This window comes from Bufo gargarizans, chromosome 1 (genome assembly GCF_014858855.1).
Source record: "Bufo gargarizans isolate SCDJY-AF-19 chromosome 1, ASM1485885v1, whole genome shotgun sequence".
NCBI classification, from domain to species: Eukaryota; Metazoa; Chordata; class Amphibia; order Anura; family Bufonidae; genus Bufo; species Bufo gargarizans.
In genome coordinates, this window is record NC_058080.1 from 557,204,926 (window position 1) to 557,219,645 (window position 14,720).

Sequence of the window (14,720 nt, forward strand, 5' to 3'; positions counted from 1 at the left end):
CACTGCATCCATTTCATATTCCTATTACGGCTAGCATGGCAACAATTGTATTGTTATTTTAAGCCCACGTTTCTATCTGGCCGGTGTATGAGAACAATGTTCTCACTTTAACCATGTGGTTGGCACAGGCTAGTAAGTGACGTGCGCTTGGGGGATACACCCACACTGTAACCTTGGTGGGGCGCTGACTTGCAGTGTCGCCACTTTACTGCTGCTATCTATTTATTTATTTCATGTCTACGGTTTTTGTCCTTTATGTGATGAATTAATAAAATAGTTTGTGATTTACGTATATGTGTGTTGTTGTTTATCGGATCCATTTGAGTTTTGCTCACACATGGTTTTCTCATTGTTTTTGAGGAGCATTTCGGTTATAATTTTTAAAAGTCTGCAGAGCCGGATTAGTTTTTCTGGAACACTTAATGCCGGATCCGGCACTAATACACTTCAATGTAAATTAATGCCGGATCCGGCTTTCCGGCAAGTGTTCAGTATTTTTGGCCGGAGAGAAAACTGCAGTATGCTGCAGTATTTTCTCCTTCCAAAAAATGTAAGAGGAACTGAACGGATACATCTTGATGCATCCTGAATGAAATGCTCTTCATTCAGAATACATTAGAATAAAACTGATCAGTTTTTTCCGGAATTGAGCTCCTGTGACGGAAAACAAAAACACTAGTGTGAAAGTACCCTAAGAGGACTGTTCTTTGATTGATTATATACGATTGATTGATTGGTAAAACTACAAGAATGCAAATAGCATGTATAGGTATTAAGCATAGGATTGCATGTACTATCTCTGAGAAAGCACAAGGTGCCATAATAGATGATAGATACGTGTCACCGAGGTGCCTGGCCTCAATGAAATGAACCGGTAATGTTTTGTCAGTAACCCTAGGTTACTGACAGTTGCTAGAAGTAGTTTAGCTGCTAGCTGCAGCTGATCTGGGCCGGGTTTCATTGGAGTAGTCAAAAAGCAGGGTGGGATGACTACTCCCACGTATCCAGGCCAGGTGTTGGCTGGCCTATTTAAGCCAGGAATCCTAGGAGAACTGGGGGGTGTGGTTCCTAGTCTGGAAGAGTAATACAGTAGACTGGGAGTAAAGCTGTGTGGTGTGTTGCTGTGGATAAGCCTGCCGTTTCCTACTCTTTTCCGCCCTCTCCGGGTGGTGGACTGTGTTTCTTTGTGTTTACCAGCTGAAGTAAGTGAGCATTTGTTAAGTCTGTGTTGAATAAAATAAAACTTTTGGTTAAATGACACCTGAAGTCACTGTTTGAGCTGATCCCCACATATCAAATTAACACAGTGAAGGCACATGGTAAAATGGCTGCCTGTACATAAGATTGCATGGCTAGCTAACAGTAATTACTCCCTGAGTAGAGTTGAGCGAACCCGAACTGTAAAGTTTGGGTTCGTACCGAACTTTACGATTATTTTCCACCCGAACCCGAACATTTACGTAAAAGTTCGGGTTCAGTGTTCGGCGATTTCTATGGCGCATTTTAAAAGGCTGCCAAACAGCCAATCACCAAGCATCATACTACTAGCCCCAATTGGCATGGCTGTGATTGGCCAAGTGCACCATGTGACCCAGCCTCTAAAAAAGCTGGAGTCACGTAGCGCTGCACGTCACTCTGCTCTTCACTAGTGTAGGGATAGGTTGCTGCTGCTGTGAGGGAGAGATTAGGCAGGGAGAAATACAACAAAGTCCTGAAATTCTGCATATCTACAGCTGAGAATCATCGATCTTTTGTGCCTGCCCTGAGTGTTTTTTTCAGACACTTTTTTCAGTGGTCATCGGCGGCCATTTTACCTCAATTACAGTGCACCAGCACAGCATTGCATGATCTGACGCTTGTCTTCAGGCCATACCGCTCTGACCCAATCTGTGTGTAACAGAACCAATTTTGAAGTAGCTGAACTAAAGCTATTTTGCTGAGAATCTGTCATATTAACCAGCCCATATACACTGCTGTGACACTATCTGTGTGTGACCGTACCCATTTAGAAGTATCTGAACTATAGCAATTTTGCTGAGAATCTGTCATATTAACCAGCCCATATACACTGCTGTGACACTATCTGTGTGTGACCGTACCCATTTAGAAGTATCTGAACTATAGCAATTTTGCTGAGATTCTGTCATATTAACCAGCCCATATACATCGATATGACACTATCTGTGTGTGACCGAACACATTTAGAAGTAGCTGAAACAAATCTATTTTGCTGGGAATCTGTCATATTAACCAGCCCATATATACCGTTCCCTGAATTTTTATTTCTTGCTTGGCGGAACGCTAACCATGAGAAAACATTCTAATAAGGGACTCCGTCATGGTCATGGTGGTGGCGTTGGTGGAGCCATTGCTGCAGGGAGAGGACGTGACCCAGCTACACGTCCTAGTAAACCACTTTGGGTCCAAGTAGGCGCCAGAATCTCCAGAGATAATTGGTCCCCGTGCATATCAGGGAACCTGTCTGAGCCTCAAGTCATGCAGCAGTCTCTTATGCTGTTTGAAGACTCTGCTGGCAGGGTTTCCCAAGGCCATCCATCTAGCCCTTCACCAGGGGTGGAAGACATAGAATGCACTGACGCACAACCACTTATGATTCCTGATGAGGACATGGAAATACCACCTCAGCACGTCTCTGATGATGATGAAACACAGGTGCCAACGGCTGCGTCTTTCTGCAGTGTGCAGACCGAAAAGGAGGTCAGGGAGGAAGACTGGGTGGAAGATGATGCAGGGGACGATGAGGTCCTAGACCTCACATGGAATAAAGGTCGTGCCACTGACTTTCAGAGTTCGGAGGAAGAGGCAGTGGTGAGACTGAGCCAACAGCGCAGCAAAAGAGGGAGCAGGGTGCAAAAGCAAAGCAGTCGTGGCAAAGACAGTTCGCCTGCTACTGGCCACCGCCACCAGGGACCGAGCACACCAAAGGCAGCTTCAATGAGTTCCCTGGCATGGCACTTCTTCACACAATGTGCTTACGACAAGACCTGAGTGGTTTGCACGCTGTGCCATCAGAGCCTGAAGCGAGGCATTAACGTTCTGAACCTTAGCACATCCTGCATGACCAGGCATCTACATGCGAGACATGGGCTGCAGTGGAGTAAGCACCTTCAAAACCAAGAAAGGGCTCAGGCCCCTCCTGCTCCCTCTTCTGCTGCTTGCCTCGGCCTCTTTCTCCACCTCTGGAGGATCGTTGGCACCCGCCACCCAGCAAACAGAGGATGTGCCACCAACACAACCACCTCTGTCACCAAGCATCTCCACCATGTCACATCGAAGCATTCAGCTCTCCATCTCCCAAACCTTGGAGAGAAAGTGAAATTCCCACCTAGCCACCCTCGATCTCTGGCCCTGAATGCCAGCATTTCTAAACTACTGCCCTTTGAAATGCTCTCATTCAGGCTGGTGGAGACAGATAGCTTCAAACAGCTCATGTCGCTTGCTGTCCCACAGTACGTCGTTCCCAGCCGCCACTACTTCTCCAGGAGACCCTGTGCCTTCCCTTCACAACCAAGTATCAGATAAATTTCAAGTCTGCACTGCGCAACGCCATCTGTAGCAAGGTCCACCTAACCACAGATACGTGGACCAGTGAGCACGACCAGGGACGCTATATCTCCCTAACTGCACACTGGGTAAATGTAGTGGTGGCTGGGACCCAGGTGGAGAGCTGTTTGGCGCACGTCCTTCCGCTGCTAAGGATCACAGGGCATCATTCTTTGCCTCCTCTTGCCTCCTCCTCCTACTCAGTTCCTCCTCCTCTTCTACCACCTCCTCATCCGGTCAGCAACAGACCTTCACCACCAACTTCAGCACAGCCAGAGGTAAACGTCAGAAGGCTGTTCTAAAACTGATGTGTTTGGGGGACAGGCCCCACACCACGCAGGAGTTGTGGCGGGGTACAGAACAACAGACCGACGAGTGGTTGCTGCCAGTGAGCCTCAAGCCCGGCCTGGTGGTGTGCGATACTGGGCAAAATTTTGTTGCAGCTCTGGGACTAGCCGGTTTGACGCACATCCCTTGCCTGGCGCATGTTTTGAATTTTGTGGTGCAGAAATTCATTCACAACTACCCCGAGATGTCTGAGCTGATGCATAAAGTGCGGGCCGTCTGTGCGCGCTTCCTGCATTCTCATCCTGCCGCTGCTCGCCTGTCTGCGCTACAGCGTAACTTGGGCCTTCCCGCTCACCGCCCCATATGTGACGTGCCCACCAGATGGAACTCCACCTTGAACATGCTGGAGAGCCTGTGCGAGCAGCAGCAGGCCATAGTGGAGTTTCAGCTGCAGCACGCACGGGTGAGTCACACTGCGGAACAGCACCACTTCACCACCAATGATTGGGCCTCCATGTGAGACCTGTGTGCCCTGTTGCGCTGTTTCGAGTACTCCACCAACATGGCCAGTGGCGATGATGCCGTTATCAGCGTTACAATACCACCTCTATGTCTCCTTCAGAAAACACTTAGGGCAATGATGGAAGAGGATGTGGGCCAGGTAGAGGAGGAGGAGGAGGAAGAGGGGTCATTTCTAAGACTTTCAGGCCAGTCTTTTAGAAGTGCCTTAGAGGGAGGTTTTTTTGCAACAGCAGAGGCCAGGTACAAATTTGGCCAGCCAGGGCCCACTACTGGGGGACGAGGAGGAGAAGGATGAGGAAGATGAGGAGGATGAAGCATGTTCACAGCAGGGTGGCACCCAACGCAGCTCGTGCCCATCACTGGTGCGTGGCTGGGGGCATACGGAGGATGCAGACGACATGCCTCCCACAGAGGACAGCTTGTCCTTACCTCTTGGCAGCCTGGCACACATGAGCGACTACATGCTGCAGTGCCTGCGCAACGACTGCAGAGTTGCCCACATTTTAAAATGGCCACCCTGCTAGATCCCCATTGCAAAGACAATGTGCCGTCCTTAATTCCCTCACTGGAGCATGATAGGAAGATGTGTAACTACAGGCGCACGCTGGTAGAGGAGCTCCTGAGAGTATTCCCGACTGACGCTGGGGGACAAGTGTAAGCAGAAGGCAAAGGCAGTGGAGGAGGAAGAGGTTGCCAACGCAGCTGTGTCAGCACCAGCACCTCAGAAGGCAGGGTTAGCATGGCCGACATGTGGAAAAGCTTTGTCACCTCGTCCGCAACAACCAGCTACGACTGCTGGTATCTAGGGAAGAAGGGGAAGGGGACCACCATTTACTCACCCCTGGCCCCTTTACCCAACCTTGACCCATAACAAAAACACTGACAACTGTGTCACTTTTATTGCTGGATGGTGATCGGCCACAGCTTCTTTATTAAAGCGGCAAACCTTAATAAACCATAATAACGGAGCGGTATGCCAAACGCCGGACTCCCAGCGGGCAAGTTAAACCGTAATCATCAGAGCGGTATGCCAACCGCTGGACTCCCAGCGGGCAAGTACGCCATCTGCCACCACCATATCTCTGCTGAACTCAAATGCCGCCACGAAGGAGTCCCGTTCTCTAAACGGGGCTCCGACCACCACCCAGCAGAGCCAAGTCTGTTGAAACCCTTACAACCAGCCGAAAAGAAATTGCCCCAACTAACATCCAAGCGGAAGATGCCAACGGTTCCCCCTTAACAAACCAAAGCCAATAAGATAATGGGTCGCATGACAAACGGGAGGCCTAGATGCCCGTGATGATAACATAGTCCTACCACTTTAGCCCACACATGGAGGACTGTGTACAGTTCTGTGCCCTTGTGAACAAAGGCAGACATAGCAGAGCTGGAGAGGGTTCAGAGGAGGGCAACTAAAGTAATAACTGGAATGGGGCAACTACAGGACCCTGAAAGATGATCAACATTAGGGTTATTCACTTTAGAAAAGGGGAGGACTAATAACTATGCCAATAATAACAAAGAACCATCCAAAGACAACTCCCCCATCCATTTATTCCCAGGACAAAGACCAACCATGAAACCTCCTCTTATGTGGAGGAAAGAAGGTTTGTAAACAAACATAGAGCAGGATTCTTAACTGTAAGAACAGTGAGCTAACTAAGGAACTCTCTGCCTGCAGAGGTGGAGATAAGTCCACAAAAAGACTTCCAGCGGGGCCTGTATGTACTTCAGGATTGTACTAAACCATCGTATAGTATAACCAACCCTTCCCCCGTATGACCAAAACAACCAACTCAGGAAATGACACCAACCTTTTTTTTTTTTTTTTTTTTTTTACTTTTATTGCTGGCCCCCAACTAGAATGTCAGGACACATAAGGTCCTGAGCTCCAGGATAACCAAGGGGCAGCCGCATAATTGCACCCCGGGCGCAAAGCTACATCAACCACTTCCGGAAGAAGTTGTGACCACCTGAATTCCTGGAACCCTGTCCTAAGACTTCACCTCCTGAAAACAAGGAATGCCCACCGGGCATGCGATCCTCGCTGCACTGGAGATATATGAAAGGTCACCATCAACACGCTGAAAACCCAGGACCTGAAAGAAAAAACAATTAGCCCAAAACTCAACCCACAAAGAGGATCATAAAATTAGGTCCGAAATACATACACTACGTGCAGAATTATTAGGCAAATGAGTATTTTGACCACATCATCCTCTTTATGCATGTTGTCTTACTCCAAGCTGTATAGGCTCGAAAGCCTACTACCAATTAAGCATATTAGGTGATGTGCATCTCTGTAATGAGAAGGGGTGTGGTCTAATGACATCAACACCCTATATCAGGTGTGCATAATTATTAGGCAACTTCCTTTCCTTTGGCAAAATGGGTCAAAAGAAGGACTTGACAGGCTCAGAAAAGTCAAAAATAGTGAGATATCTTGCAGAGGGATGCAGCACTCTTAAAATTGCAAAGCTTCTGAAGCGTGATCATCGAACAATCAAGCGTTTCATTCAAAATAGTCAACAGGGTCGCAAGAAGCGTGTGGAAAAACCAAGGCGCAAAATAACTGCCCATGAACGGAGAAAAGTCAAGCGTGCAGCTGCCAAGATGCCACTTGCCACCAGTTTGGCCATATTTCAGAGCTGCAACATCACTGGAGTGCCCAAAAGCACAAGGTGTGCAATACTCAGAGACATGGCCAAGGTAAGAAAGGCTGAAAGACGACCACCACTGAACAAGACACACAAGCTAAAAAGTCAATACTGGGCCAAGAAATATCTCAAGACTGATTTTTCTAAGGTTTTATGGACTGATGAAATGAGAGTGAGTCTTGATGGGCCAGATGGCTGGATTGGTAAAGGGCAGAGAGCTCCAATCCGACTCAGACGCCAGCAAGGTGGAGGTGGAGTACTGGTTTGGGCTGGTATCATCAAAGATGAGCTTGTGGGGCCTTTTTGGGTTGAGGATGGAGTCAAGCTCAACTCCCAGTCCTACTGCCAGTTTCTGGAAGACACCTTCTTCAAGCAGTGGTACAGGAAGAATTCTGCAAGGTAAGAAAAACATGATTTTCATGCAGGACAATGCTCCATCACACGCGTCCAAGTACTCCACAACGTGGCTGGCAAGAAAGGGTATAAAAGAAGAAAATCTAATGACATGGCCTCCTTGTTCACCTGATCTGAACCCCATTGAGAACCTGTGGTCCATCATCAAATGTGAGATTTACAAGGAGGAAAAACAGTACACCTCTCTGAACAGTGTCTGGGAGGCTGTGGTTGCTGCTGCACGCAATGTTGATGGTGAACAGATCAAAACACTGACAGAATCCATGGATGGCAGGCTTTTGAGTGTCCTTGCAAAGAAAGGTGGCTATATTGGTCACTGATTTGTTTTGTTTGTTTTGAATGTCAGAAATGTATATTTGTGAATGTTGAGATGTTATATTGGTTTCACTGGTAAAAATAAATAATTGAAATGGGTATATATTAGTTTTTTGTTAAGTTGCCTAATAATTATGTACAGTAATAGTCACCTGCACACACAGATATCCCCCTAAAATAGCTAAAACTAAAAACAAACTAAAAACTACTTCCAAAAATATTCAGCTTTGATATTAATGAGTTTTTTGGGTTCATTGAGAACATGGTTGTTGTTCAATAATAAAATTAATCCTCAAAAATACAACTTGCCTAATAATTCTGCACTCCCTGTATCGTTCATAAAACACTGTTATATACATATACCATTATTATTATTATTATTATTATTATTTTTTTTTTTCTTTCTTTTTTTATTTATAGAAAAAAAAAAAAAAACCTCCCCTCCCTCCCTCCCAATTTGTGGTGCGTCAAAGTAGGACCCCTATATATGAAACAACCTGATCTCAGCTAACCAAACCTCCAACCACCCCATATCCTACTCCATTGGTATTCGTTTTCCCTCCGTCTATATAGAATTTTTTCATAGTTCTTTACTTTATCAATTAAATTTATCCATGTGTTTATGTCTGGAGTGGATCGGGCAAACCAGGTCCGGCTGATCAAAACTCTAGCCAGCATCAATATTCTGCTCAAAAAAATCTTTTGATGGTTATGATTTTTTAGTTTGGAGAGATCATTAAGAACAAATACTTGTGGTTCAAAAGGAATTCGAATTTTTAGTTTACACATAATACAGTTATTGATACCATTCCAGTAGTTTATAAGTTCTGGACAGGTCCATATCATATGGAGGAAATCTGCTCCAACAGTATCACATTTGGGACAGTTGGACGTGTCTCTTAACCCACATTTGTTCATCCACAATGGAGTAATATATAATCTGTGGCAGATATAAAATTGTATTAGAACATGGTTAAAGTTCTGGGATAGTGAAGTTAAATTCCCAAAAATATTCTCCCACCCTTCTATTTGTAAATTCGGACAATCCACCTCCCACAATTTTTGTCCTGGTGAGTGTATATCACTAAACCGTACCTTAAGTAATAACTTATATATATTTGAAATTTTTATTCTAGAAAGTGTACCCCCTACCCAATCATTCAAAAAGGATAAATTATCTATATCCAACATCCGCTTATCATCCAAACTTGATAATACAGAACGCAATTGGAAATACCTAAACCATGAAAAAAATTTATATTTTGTGTCATTTCTGTATAGGGTTTAATTTCTCTATCTTTAACTACCTGTGAAATATATAAAATTTTATTTTTCTGCCAAAATGTGTCGGCTGCAATTTCATCCAGCCTTTGTAAATACAAATTATGCCAAAGAGGCGTAAATGTGAGTGAACCCTTAACCTTCAACCATGTCCTAGTTGTAGCCCACACCTTAAGGAGTAGTTTTATAGTCTCTCTATAGCCTTGCTCATAACTCTTCAATAGCCCAGATTCCAACAAGGAAAAAATATTATTATGAGCGTGGCTAGTTACCAACTTCCCCAGAAGTGCGCTATGCTCTGATTCGTAGCATCTCAGTAGCTGGGCTGCAATAAAGTACCCCTTAAAATAGGGGAGATTTAAACCCCCGCACTCCACTGATCTATACAGGTACTCCAGCTTAATTCGAACTCGCTTTCTTCCCCATATTAGATCATTAATTAGTCTCTCCATAAGTTTAAAATGTTTATCTTGTATCCAAATAGGTGTATTCCTGAGCACATAAAGAAATTGTGGTAGTATCACCATTTTAACTAGTGAAACTCGATCAGCTCTAGATAAGGGAAGTTTCAACCAGATTCCTATTTTAGCTCTGATCTTTACCATTATGGGGATCAGATTGAGTTCTACAAAATTTTCGACCCGAGGCGATATAGTCAAACCCAAATATTGAAAAGTATCAACAATATCCAACCGTGTAGCAGGAACCTCTTTCTGTGGCAGGGGGTCTATTGGGAGCAAGCTGGTCTTAGCCCAGTTTATAAGAAGACCAGACACCTCACCAAATAATTTAACCATTTGAATAATCCTAGGGAGAGTGGTTTCCGTATGATCTATAAAAAACAGAATATCATCTGCATATAATGAGATACGGTCTTGTGTTCCTAACGTACCAAATCCTTTGACCTTATCGTCCTGCCTGATGGCCATCGCAAGGGGTTCGATATATATATCAAATAATAAGGGAGATAATGGGCAACCCTGACGGGTGCCTCTGTTTAGCTCGATACTACCACTCAAGATTCCATTAAGACTCAGTTTAGCCCTTGGAGATCCATACAACAACCTAAGAGTGCGTATAAACCTCTCTCCAAAGCCCATCCTAACAAGAACCTTCCAGAGAAAACGCCACTCCACCCTGTCAAAGGCCTTAGAGGCATCCAATGACAGGATGGAGCGGGCGGTCCCCCCAGGGGCCTGGATATTAGAAAATAGCCGATGTAAATTATGATGTGTACCCTTGTTTTTAATAAAACCGCTCTGATCCGGATGGACTATGGAGGAGATAACCCCAGAAAGCCTTGTAGCAAGGACCCTCGCCAAAAGCTTTACATCTGCATTAAGCAGTGAGATTGGTCTATAAGATTCTAAATCTAGAGGGTCCTTGCCTTTTTTTGGAATTAGTATCACTGTAGCCTCCATCATTGAATCTGGCAACATCCCATCCTCCATTGATTCAGTAAAAACCTCCAGTAATCTAGGAAAAATACAGTCCCCATATTTACTATAAAGTTCATATGGAAGGCCGTCTAAACCAGGAGTAGAATTGGCTACCATTATTATTATTAATACATAGATATATGGACATATAGATTTTTTTTTTTTTTTTTTTCCATAAAGGAACACCACAAAATCAAAGAGGAAACCATCCTAATGAAAAATTAGAGCCCACCATAAGTGAAGTTAAAACGAATATCAACGAACCTTATCTACCAGACCAACCCAGGCGGAGGGGAGGTACCCGCCCAATATTTTACCGAATCATCATGAATGACGGACCCCCAACTCAAGAGTACTAATATTCCTTACCCCTACTGAAATAACAACCAAAATAATTTTTATTTATTTATTTTTTTTGTAATTATTCATTATGTACAGTCATTCATTTATGTATTCATTCCCAACCCAAGAACACTCAGGAAAACAAGCTGCTAAATCACAGACCTACAGCTGCAGCCTACGCCACGTATATACAATGAAAAGACAAGCAGCCTGGAGAAATTATCAATCAGCCCGAACAAAAGGCCGAAGGGGACTGCAGGGCCGAAAAATCTAATACACCCCAAACTATCCCCGAATCGCCTATGAAATTTCGGTAGAGATACCACAAAGTAGGTGGCATACATATGTTGTGAGGGCTGTGCAGCCTAGTCCATCCTTGTCAAGGGGGGGGGGCTAAGCTTCCCTTCCGTCAACCAACCCAAAGAAACTGATGCATCTCTATCACAGCTGCCCAGAGTGGGATCCGGACCCATGTAGCCAGAATCGACCTGAACTCAATGACTTAGACCGTTCGGATATCCAGACCAAACCGTACAGCGAAACGAGTCATGTAGAAAGATGCTTGGAGAACCACCATGCTGACCTGTGAAGACCTACCAGGAGGACCATTCAGTGGTTGACCAGTACAAACATAATAAGAAAACCCAAATGTGTCCAACAAACCCCAAGGAATAGAGCGAATGTAGAGGGATTACTACTACCGCGCCTCCCCCCGGAAATATGAACTAAGAACGTCATATCATTCTTGGAAGCCCAAATAGGGTTTTTTTTTTTTTTTTTTTTTTTTTTTATTATACCTCTTCCCCGGTAGATAAGGTGATGTGAGCTCCAGGGCCACTGATCAGGAGGCGATGACACTACCCCTAAACTAGTAACTTGACACAAGCAGGAACTTAATATGGAGTAACTACTTTCCACCGGAAATCACCCAAATATACCGCTCTCATACTCCCAATGTGCATCATACATATATCTAGATAGAAATACATATATTTTTTTTTTTTTTTTTTTTTTATTTATATATTATTATTATATATCCTTTATTTTTATTTTTTTTGTTTTTTTTAATATCCATAAAAACCGAATTCGACTGCTGCATAAAAGCAGAATTATGAACTGCAGGGAAGTAAACTACTACACTCCGCGTGGAAATGGAAATTGGGAAAACACCCGGCGGGACTGATCTATCCCGAAAAACATCCACAAAAGGCCAGCCAACAAACAAGACACAGGATAGAAGCAAGGCTTCTCACACAGGAGGATATCAACATACGTAATAAATTTCTATATAGAACAAACCTGTGTATCTATTTATATATAATTTTTTTTTTTTTTTTATATATATATATATCAATAATTATTTAATTTTTTTTTTTTTTTTTTTTAATCACCTATACAATTGCTTTGTTAAATTATTTATTATTAGTATCATTTCATTCTTTTCAATCACGTTTTATTTATTTTTTTATTTATCATTATTTTTTTATTTTATTTTATTTTATTTTATTTTTATTTTATTTTTTTTTTAACATTTATTGTAATATATATATAAATTCCCATTTTTTTTTTTTTTTTTTTTTTTATCACCTATAAAATCATTTTGTTGAATTATTTATTATTAGTATAATCACATTCTTTTCAATCACGTTGCATTTCATTTATTTATTTATCTATTTCTTTTTTTTTTTTATCTTTTTTCTTAATTTTTTACATGTATTGTGATATATATATTCTAATTATTATTATTATTATTATTATTTATTTTTTTTTTCTTTCCCCATCCCCTATAAAATTACTGTGTTTAATTATTTATTATAAGTATAATTTCATTCTTTTCAATCACGTTTTATTTTAATTTTTTTTTTATTTTTTTATTTTAATATATATATATATATATATATGCCTATAATATATTAATTTTGGTTATTAATTGTTCTTTTTATTTATTTTTAACGTGTAAACAGAGAAAACCTCATATATGCTAATGATAACCCGTTGCTCAGGGCTGCACCTAAATTGCCTAATCACCAGGAAAATATGTGTGGGTAACCTACAGGCTCCGTAAACCCACCCTAAAGCCTCCGTTTTTTTTTTTTTTGTTTTTTTTTGCTATTAAGCAGGGACACCGTCTCTACCAGTGATTCTAAATCTGCACAAAAACCACCCTCCCCGCAGTACTCACCAGTCACAGAGAGGGACGGCACCTCCAAAGAAGCGGGTACGGGCTGCAGCGACCAGGCCGAGCCCTGGAGTGACGGTCAGGCAACAGCCTCGTACGGTGATTGTATAACCAGCAGACTCCTCCGATGCGCCTGACATTCCGTCCTAAAGACGATGGTAAGCGCCACCTGAGGATCTGGAGCGCCCATTTCTCCCGGAAACCCAGGAACGGCGACGGGACTGGCGCATGCGGAATTCATTACGACCATGCCTCCTGGCAACCTAAGGGAAGCAAAAAACGCACCTGCGCCTGCGTGAAGGGGGTGAAGGGGGGGAAGGGGGGGGGGTGGGGCTTTCGCCATAATGGACTAAAAATAAGACCCGGAGAGTCTCATTGTACGGAAGGGGCTCTGCTCGCAAAGCTGGGACAGTAGGAATACCCCTCAGAAGCCCATAGGCACAGGTGCACCACAATCAGACATGGCAAGCACAAGGGGCTAATCAATAATACTGGACAGGAGACTGGGGGGAGCTACAACAAGCACCACATATAAAAACTCGCCTGCCCAGCGGTGCCCGGTACGGGACCCGGTAAACGCTGCAGGGGAAGGGGGCGGGGCTAGGCGAAGCGACCTAGCTAGCGCCATGAGAGCTAAAGGAGCTTGTCCAAAGCTGCAGGGGGAGGGGTGAGGAACTCATATTGCCCTACATTACCGGGGAGACCAACAATCCCGCCCGACACGCTTAGCCCTAACGCCATGGAACAGAAGCTGGGAGGGGGGGCGGAGCCACAGCGCAGCGCCACAGACATCTCCAGGATGGGTCATAAGAAACGGCCTGCACAGCGCACACCCGGGCAGCTGGGGGATGATAAGAGTCGGGGTGGGGTTAGGAAGAACGACGAGCAGACTGCTGGACCTTCGCTGAAGCGCTGGAGCTGCATGCATACCGCAGCAGCAGCAGCTCCACAAAGCCCTAGATGCAGGCACAGGGGAGGAGGATGGCAGGGTAGAGCTCAGGCTGCTCTAACAGAGCACAGCTAACCCCCCCCTCCTCATGTAACTCACCATGGAGCAGCCAAAAGGGCAGAACCACCTGTGGACTCTTGGTGTGGACAGAGCAAAAAGGTATGTACATACCAATCTGCTTCCACTGGCAAGAGGAAGTGCCAGCATCTGGAGGGAGTATACAGTCATGTGAAAAAATTAGGACACCCTTTGAAAGCATGTGGTTTTTTGTAACATTTTTAATAAAAGGTTATTTCATCTCCGTTTCAACAATACAGAGAGATTAAAGTAATCCAACTAAACAAAGAAAACTGAAGAAAAGTCTTTTCAAGATCTTCTGTAAATGTCATTCTACAAAAATGCCTATTCTAACTGAGGAAAAAGATAGGACACCCTCACATGTATTCCCTCTTAAATTGGCTCAGATCTCACACAGGTATATCACACCAGGTGCACATAATTAGTAGATCGTTACTCTGCATGTTGAATGAGGCTTGCCCTATTTAAACCTCAGACATTTAGTTTGGTGTGCTCCTGACTGTTGAAGTGAGAGTGAGCACCATGGTGAGAGCAAAAGAGCTGTCAGAGGACTTCAGAAAAAAGATTGTAGCAGCCTATGAGTCTGGGAAGGGATTTAAAAAGATCTCAAAAGATTTTGAAATCAGCCATTCCACTGTCCGGAAGATAGTCTACAAGTGGAGGGCTTTCAAAACAACTGCCAACATGCCCAG

The 14,720-nt window shown here is 43.8% G+C and overlaps 1 pseudogene; it reads right to left on the reverse strand.

Moving 5' to 3' along the window:
• Window positions 1-11,124: 11,124 nt before the first annotated feature.
• LOC122925316 lies at window positions 11,125-11,242 on the reverse strand (annotated as a pseudogene).
• Between the last annotated feature and the right edge of the window lie 3,478 nt (window positions 11,243-14,720).